Consider the following 9,131-nt stretch of genomic DNA (forward strand, 5'->3'; position numbering starts at 1 on the left):
CTTAATCCACAGCCAGCCAGAGGTTCTAAAGTTATATTTTCAAAACCAAAACAAATAAACACGCCATTCTGAGGCAGGTATAAAACTCTTAGATGTTTGAAACACGGAAAGTACATCTACTCTCCACATTAAGCGGTTAATGTATATCTGAATCTTGATCTGTATCACAGGGAAGAGTCTACACCGATAAAGATAGATATCCGTTGTCGTGTTCAAGGGGATGTGGTTCTCGAATGCATCCACTTAGATGAAGATCTCATACGTGAGGAATGATGTTCAGAGTTATGTATAACACTTCTTTTATACGATCAAATATTCTATTGCTGATTCGTGAGGAGATTGATACACTGTGGGATGCCAAGGGCCACTTACCAAAGGACTTCAAAGCAGAGGTACGCGACAATCATTTTAATGGGAGTATCTATTTTTGGAATTGGGAATTGAATGTTTGTGTTTATTAGCCATGAACACGACTGAAATTAATTTCAATTGTCCCAGACTTTTAGTCTATTTGGCATGTTATTTTATCTTTACGACATTATTGTGCCTAGACGCGTCGACATTTTTTTCTTCATTTTGTCGTAGGACAATCATTAGAATTATATTCATGTACCTACATATATATGTTTTTTCAGAATCGGCCAAAGCGCAGGGGAGGCCACGAGAACATGTACTTGCGACAATGAGGGCATTGTGCTTGCACCGCATGGAACATCTTTAAGATTGAAAAGCTGTCAATCCCGCAACTTCTCTTCGATCTTTCTGTGTTTAAGAATGCAGTAGGAAGTTAATGGGGTTAGAACATGCAAAATACTGACCCCATCCATCTACTCTTATCAAGTGAAGATCGAGCGAAAGTACATCTACTCTCCACATTAAGCGGTTAATGTTTATCCGAATCGATCTGCATCTACGGGGAAGAGTCTACACTGGTAAAGATAGATATCCGTTGTCGTGTTCAAGGGGACGTGGTTCTCAAATGCATCCACTTAGATGAAGATCTCATACGTGAGGAAATGATGTTGAGTTATGTATAACACTTCTTTTATAACGATCAAATATTCTATTGCTGATTTGTTAGTGGGTTGCGTTGGAACTTAATTGACCTTGCTTTGGAGACAACATGTTTAAACTCCTAGGGTTTTGTTCTTAATTGACCTTCTTCTTTTCTTCTGGGATATAGGTCGGCCTCTCTTTTCGCTTCTATCGCAAGCTTTTTCGAAGCTCGAGGTCTGGAGTGAGACCCTGTAGAAGACATGTGCTAATAAGCACAAATATTTCCTAATTGCCCACCGGACCATCCGGATTCATTACTTTCGAGGAGATTTTGGATCACCCCGAACAAGGGCACCGCTCTCGCCGAGGTTTGAACCCCGTGGTGGTCCGCAGGTGCCCATGAGGAGAGCCGAGGTAAAGTCGGCCGTTTAGAGAATGTAGTTGCATTACACATGACGTAGGAGAACCAACCAAAGCTTATCAAACCAAGGTCAATAATATTGATGCCTTGAGGAATCAGTTCATGGAGGTTAGGAATGTCGGGATAAACGAGTGGTGGAAGCATGAAATATGATATGTTGTTCTTTTTGCATGAAATCTGATAAACGAATGGGGAAAGCATGGAGGTGAGGAATGGTTTATGTTGTTCTTGCTGCAAGCAACTGTGTTTTCACCACATGTTATACCCATAAACTTAATCAGTATGTTTTCGGCGCAATTCAGCAATGCAAGATCTTTATAATTATGTACTCATTATAGTGTCCATCGGGTTTTTTTTACGCTTATTATTGTGTCATCGATACTTACTACTCTCTTATAATACAAGCTTATATAGTTAACGCCATCGAATATGCTAACATAGAACGTACTATCCGAATCTTATGTCTATGTTACAGCAGTATAGTAGCTCTTTTTTGTACATACAAATTAAAAAAATAGACTCCAACAAATATAAATACAACCGTCATTTATTTATTTATTTTTTTTACAACTACCAAGGCCCAGGAATGGAAAAAACAAAAACAGACTTATCCCTTGGATCCCCACTGCTTGAAGTTCACTCCCTTCAATCGTCAAAAAACTCTTCCTTAAAAATTCAAGTACTAACTGCTTCAACTACCGTATGGTTTCTTCAAGCAATAACCGTTTGTTAAGCGAAACTGTCAGTATACATACAAAAAAATTTCCATTGTCAATTTCTCATGTGGAATCTTTGGCATCAAAAAATAGCATTATCCTGCAAAAAAGGTTTGCTCATGACTAATTTCAGTCTCTTCGACAACACTTTGCATATTCCAAATTTATATAGACACAATTTTAACTTTAATAAATTGTTTCATCGTATCATTTTTTCTTTCATAGTATTGTAGTTTTCTTAAATAGCAGTTCGTCACTTACACTTTCAAGAGTGATTCGTTACTTTTTTGTGTACTTTTTCTTATTCACTAATGCATTTCATGGATGTATATTAGCTTTAAAATCTAGGCGGTGGGTTCATGGATGTATATTAGCTTTAAAATCTGTATGATTATAACGTTATAAGCCATACCATTGTGTTTGGCAAAATAATTAAAAAATAAATAAAATTGTTAGTTCTTTCAATCTTCAATCAACCATCAGTAAGTTCTATGCCTTAAAGTATGTTATATGTTGCCATCTTTTATTATTTGTAATGGGAGGTGTTTCAATTAAAAAATTGCATATTATTTTGTTAAGAATCATGTCTTGGGTAGGGCAGCTCATTAGAAATTCAATCCTTCTTGATACAGATATTACCATTTGAAGATTCTGCTGAACAGCCTGGAACCTCAACTAAGGAAACAAAGCCTAAACGGATACGTAGAAAGTCCGAATGTGTGGTAAATATACAACAGCGATGATTTTTAAATATTTGTTTTTATCAATTCTTTACCCTTTATAACTAACACGGGGGAAAAAATGTGCGTATTATGTTGGCATAGGAAATTTATCCATACAATTTTAATGAAACCGTGGAAACTTCGGACCACGACTGCTTTGCATCTAAGAGAATCCATAAAATTTACGGGTAATAAACTTTAATTATGTTCAATTCGAATGCTAAACTTCCATCTATTGTTATATTTAGTTTAAATAAAAGTTTCTTTTGAAAGAATATGTCGTTATAGGAGTGAATGTGTGTCTTTGTGGGTGTGGTGTTGTGGATGTGGTAGTGTATGGTGTGGTCGGGTTTGGTGGAGGTGGTAGTGTGTGCGTGTTTTGTGTTCTATGTGTATGTGTATCTTTGGCAGGTCATGTGCTAGAGTGTTGTGTGTGTGGCGGGTGGTGTTGTCTTTGTCTTTGTGTTGAATGTTGGGATTTATTCTTTGCTATGTACTTGGTCTTTGCGCATTCTGCGTTCTCGCTACTACCGCCTGATGCCCGTGGTGTAATGCGTGTGTGGTAAGTTTGTTGGTTCGTATCTATGTTCGAACTGGTGTGTGATGCTGTAGTGATGTATGTGGCAGGTGGTTTAGTAGTGTAGTCGACTTATTATGCTGCTGATGTTGTGGTTTGAGATTGGAGCATGTAAACGGTTATAGGACTGAATGCTGGAGATGGATTGGACTATGTCGTTATTATTATTGTCCTAAACTTACTATTGTTTTATTATTTATGGTTGTTAGATATTTTGTTCTTGGAATTTAATTTGTAATGCAACAGTGATGTTACTAATGTCTACTAGATTTGCTCTGCCATGTAATAGTAATGCGATAGGATTTACATAAATAGTTGTTCTATCAAACTACTAGATTTGCTCTGCCATGTAATAGTGTTTGTTATGATATTGATAAACAAACACTTTCTTTCAAGGCCCCTAATGATTCAGTTGCAGCTACTGCCTACAATGTAGTATAACCATTGTTGCTTAATACGACGATGGACTTCAGCTGGGCTTTAGATGCTCCCTTTGGCCGAATCCTTTAACTTATATAATATTGGGCAAATTAATGCCTTCGCTTTGCGTGAAAACTCGTTTCTATCTAGATTTTTTTTCCTGTACACAGCTGAAAATTTTGTGCATAATCATTGTTTGAGTTAATATAATGTTTTTTATTGTTTCAATTTATTATCATGCAGTCTATCTCTGCGCATGTATGAGTTTTTTCTCTTTGAATAGCCGCTTTTTGGGGCACATAATCAGCCTAAGATCTGTTTTAACTTATGCCCTTATAGCATGTTCTCGCCCTTTTAATTTGAACTTGGGAAGTGACTAGCGAATGCCTAATTTGATGCCTCTCAATTAAGCAAGATAGAGAGAACAATAGTTTGATTCTCCTGAATAACTTTTTCCCATTTCCCCTAGGAAACATATATATAACATAAAACAAACAAAAAATAATGCATACTGCAGTTTTTCCTTATGTGAGGAATCATATAGTTTAACCTGATTCACAATCAACTTGCAGTTCAATCTTTTGTTGGGTGTGTCATGCCTTGGTAGCTCAAAGCAAAATGGCTAAGAAAAATTAAAAAGTTCCAGGAATGAAGGATTAGGTACTCATAAACGACATGAAACCAAACGATTACCAAGTAGGGAACAACGTAATGGTAATGTTAATGGAAAAGCTAATATTTGGCCTCCATTCTCTTGACCAAAATGTTCCTCGAGACTACCGTTTGGCTCAATATTTATATAATTCTTTGCATTCTTGCCAATGTCCATGCTACAGTAAGCCCATGTCAAGGGTCTCTGCACAAACACCCTTCATCCAATGCAATCGACAGGCAAAATATCTGAAATCAAAGCTGCATAAAACGACCATTTATCCAATGCAATCAATACACAATGCTCCTCGGAAAACCAAGCCACCACTACCAAGTACAATGCCATGTCGCCAACCAAGTCACAACGTCACCACCAAATGACAATCGCCAACAGGTGCCAGGGTGGCAGTACTGTTAAAGTTGACTTTGAAACCACTTCTGGCGTCGATGACGGATATTGAGTACTAACTTGAAATATTTGGAATCAGTCCCAGTGATGTGTCGCTTAAACACTCTAGATGTAATTCAATGATGCAACTAGAATCTATAATTTCTTCCTTCTTTCGCCTCCATACAAATGGATACAAATGGATTGAAAAAATTCACCCCTCAATCATTTGAATAATTCAATCTCTCTACACATGAAATGGATCCACATTATGTTAAAAGCTTTTAAATTGTAAACTTGCCACATAGCCATCTTACCGAAAGCTATTATTTACACATTCAATTCAGTCCGCATATTATATCCGACTTAAATGTGAACGTTTCTAAATTTAAAAAAAAAATGGCTTTTTTTAGCTAGCAACAAATTCTTTCTCTGTCCAACCTACCTATTTATTTAAACTGACCAAAATATTCAACGATAAAAAAACAATTGCTAATGGATTCACTAGATCATTTTGAAGACAATAATAAGAAAAAGGTTATTCTTCTTGCATTTTTTTTTTATATTTTATATTCTTCAGTTTAGAATACCAATTATGCTGAACAACATGATGTAATATTCTTATATCTTACAGGTAGTACACTCATATGAATCCAACAATGTTCCTCCATCACATATAAATGCTCGCCAAGAGAATTACACAACTAGCCGCACAAAAGTAAACTTCATCAACATAATACCTATTTTTTAGGTAAATTAGTTTGTGCCATATATAATACTAATTACATACTAACTAAATTACAGGCGGTTAAATACCTCTTCAAATTTATTTATCAAGCAAACATGGCAGAGCAAAAAAAAAATCGTTTCAAACAAAGAATAAAACTAACGTATTCAAGTGTTTTTTTTTTCTTATTGAAGTTTTTTGAATATAAAACATTTTACATAATCCATTCAGACAAATTTAATATGTAATATTTTACATTTTACATAATTCTTTCCTTTCATTTTTTCCGCCCCAATTTTCTTTCCTAGCACGTGCAACGCACGTGCCCGTTTACTAGTACATATTAAGCTAAATAAAAATTTAAAAATAAAAAATGGTAAACTTACAATGGTAACATACATTGAGAACTGAAACCACGAGTTATTATGCCATAGTTATACTTAAAAAATCGCAATTAAATAAGCTAACGAGGCCAGTGTCATCTCCCTATAAAAATAGTCACCCGACTTACCAGTTACCACATTCCCTGATCTCCACCCCTAACTCCACTTCTTGTTCTGCACTTCTAGTTGTGCATGCCAATGCTATTTCACTATTTATAGAATATAGGGGTGACTTTGTGAGCTGAATTTCCTTGAAACTTGCCTAGATATTTCTTGATAAATTGCAATATGACCAATACTGACTTGACCTGCAGTCTCCTGCAGTCCTGCCAACTTCCACCTTTATTTGAAAACAAACTAAACCGAGCAAATAACTGGCCATGTTGATGAAAGACTACTCCAATTCTCCAACCATGAAAATGATGAAACAGGACGTCCATTATCACTCCTTGATTGGTTCCAGTACACTCAGTAACGTTAACCACACCATTTTAACAAGAAATCTACCAATGTGAGCTTTAATGTTTTGCACCTTAGATGTTTCGAGTCATGGGCACATGTGAAGTGTTTACTTGTATCATACAATTGTATATCCTTAATCAAGAGCAGAAAGATTATTTGCCATTCGTTCCAAAATTAGTTGTCCAGCCCCCAAATAATAATCAGAGCCGCTAATGTCATTTTTCTAGGCTAGATTCCACACACACACCCGATTTACAGGACTGATCGAACACCTTGTTTATATTAAGTTGCTTTAACAGGGCTTGTGGATATGTGAAAGAAGACTTCGGTTGGAGCTTATCATGTTTTAACGAGCTCGACGTGTTGGATTCTACTTTTTTGGCCATATCTTGTGCAGTTACGTCTGATATATGATAAAGTGCATGAGACTGAAGTTGCTCTGAGAGAAAGAAACTATTCTAGGTATCAATCCTTACATCTCCTACGACCGGTTGAGTGTAATACTATACCGGCAGTTTTGGTACGTTAATAAGGACAATCTCACTATTGCCAAACCTAACGTCTTGATTACATTTGCAGTCCAATTAAAGAGTAATAAAGCAAACTAACATTGAATAGAAATACTTTTGCACTTGGATGATATTGGATATTAAACTTCAGTGATCCCCATTGACACTCCTATTTGATGCTACTGTTCCAATTATTGAGGTAGACAACCAAGATTCAATGTAACTGGCAACAAATCAATGCAATTGTTAATCATAAATGACACAATTACACAATAAGGACTAAATAATGCATGGTTAGAGTCGTTGTCAAAAAAAAGGACAATGAATTGGAGTTAGGTGCCGAGATATCCAATACTTGAGGTAAAAAGGACAATTCATACTTCTATTGCTTGTGATTGTTTATTTGTCATTCTGTGGTACGTACAGTGATATTTTTCCCTTCGAAAAGAGGTCCATATCAATTAAAAATGGCATACTTGATGAGAAGGAAGAACTTTTTAAAGATGACTTGCCTAAAGGTACATCTAGGTATTCATTGCGCCTTTAAAAGATCAAAATCAATAGACTGCTGTGAAGCCAAAAACTAGCAAAAGGACCTAGCAGTGTTGTTAAAGAGAAATAGAACCTACTATGATGAAGAAGGTAAAGTGAGTAATCAAAAACAACAAGATGAGGAATCTCGAAAACTACACTGTACCAAAGAGTTTTGGGATATGGTGATATTCTGATCATGAGTCTCACTTAAGTGTGTTGTGCTTGCGAGTGTTTCTTCTGTAATTATGTGAAAGCACAAAATCGTCTTAGGAAGGATCATCCTAAGATAGTGATGAAGCAAATCATGCAATGACTAGAGACTAAGAGAATCTAACTTATAGCTATTCTCTTGATGAGGTTCAATTGTAATATGCGACCTGTCATGTCATGCTTGTTAGGTATGTAGTCACTCAGTGACTGTGCACCTTCGTTTAACGATCGAACTCTTAGGGAGACTTTGTAAGGTTTAACTTTCTAAATAAAACCCCCACAGATCCTTACCCATTATTTCAAAAATAAAATAAAAATAATAATAATAACAATAACAATAACAAAAAAAAATAAAAAAAACGATTGAACTAGAAAATGACACCGACTAAATAAAGAAAAGAGCAGACCAAAACTGGAAAAAGATCATTTAATTTGAGGCTTGGCCTGCTAGCCACAAGCCCTAACCATCACTAACAATATGGCAATATCAACATATCAAACCAACTGCAAGATGCTTAACCACTTGCATATCTCTTCACTAATAATGAAGTCGCGTACGCTTGCCTGCCATCATTAGATATAGTAGTTGAGCATGATTGCATGAATGCCGAATGGTATAAACATATAACATTGGTTTCTAGCTACTATATTGTGAATCAATATATAAGTCTATTTGCAATTTGAATCAGATCTGGTTCTTAAGATCACTTGTTTGGTGAATTTTTAAGATCTGATCGAAAAGGTGACACCAGTCTGGCATGTAGCCGTGCAGGCCAGTCGACTAGTTTAATTTCATGCTGGTGGCCGGTGACAAGACATTGTATATATCAATCAACAGTACTACAAAATCACATACATGATCAGATGCATGCTAACCCCTGGCCGGTATGTGTACTGCTGTCAAGATCACATGCCAAACTAAACAAGATATTATATATATGGAAGATAGAGTATAGTAAGTTGTTAGAGCACTTACAGGCCACTGTAGATATGTTAGAAATTATATCCATTTGGCAACTAAAAGTTTGTAAGCAATAGAAGAAGCTGCAGGGACTATTTTCGTGAGAGATAATATGTATCAGATCAGTTTAAGCTGTGCTCTACTATATATACCAATAAACAAGCTAGAGACTAAAAGATAGAGTGGGTCATTAGAGAACTTACAAATTAGTTCGTGTAGCTAGCAGTATCTTAGAAATTCGATATGCATGGCATCTGTTAAGTTTAATTTGTATGCGATAGAAAAAGCTGCTGGGACTTCTGTCACAAGTAGATGACACCGGCTTTTTCAAAAGCCGGTGAGCCAGTGTCAAAAAGCTAGTGTCATCTCCCTGCGAAAGAAGTCCCTAAACTTGTACCTTACTCTCGTCCAATTTCATCTACATATATTGTCATGTCTCCCCAATATTCCAATA

The 9,131-nt window shown here is 36.0% G+C and overlaps 2 long non-coding RNA genes across 2 annotated transcripts; one reads left to right on the forward strand and one right to left on the reverse strand.

Moving 5' to 3' along the window:
* The first annotated feature begins 2,012 nt into the window (after positions 1-2,012).
* LOC147522912 (uncharacterized) lies at positions 2,013-3,002 on the forward strand. The gene is made up of 3 exons (XR_015195729.1): positions 2,013-2,244; positions 2,766-2,855; positions 2,958-3,002. It is a non-coding gene; the product is annotated as an uncharacterized LOC147522912 (long non-coding RNA).
* A 2,835-nt stretch (positions 3,003-5,837) lies between these two features.
* On the reverse strand, positions 5,838-9,131 carry LOC147522913 (uncharacterized). The gene is made up of 2 exons (XR_015215140.1): positions 8,881-9,131; positions 5,838-8,769 (listed from the first exon to the last, which is right to left on the reverse strand). It is a non-coding gene; the product is annotated as an uncharacterized LOC147522913 (long non-coding RNA).

The sequence above is a fragment of the Coptis chinensis genome, chromosome 1 (assembly GCF_015680905.1).
Source record: "Coptis chinensis isolate HL-2020 chromosome 1, ASM1568090v1, whole genome shotgun sequence".
Taxonomy (NCBI): Eukaryota; Viridiplantae; Streptophyta; class Magnoliopsida; order Ranunculales; family Ranunculaceae; genus Coptis; species Coptis chinensis.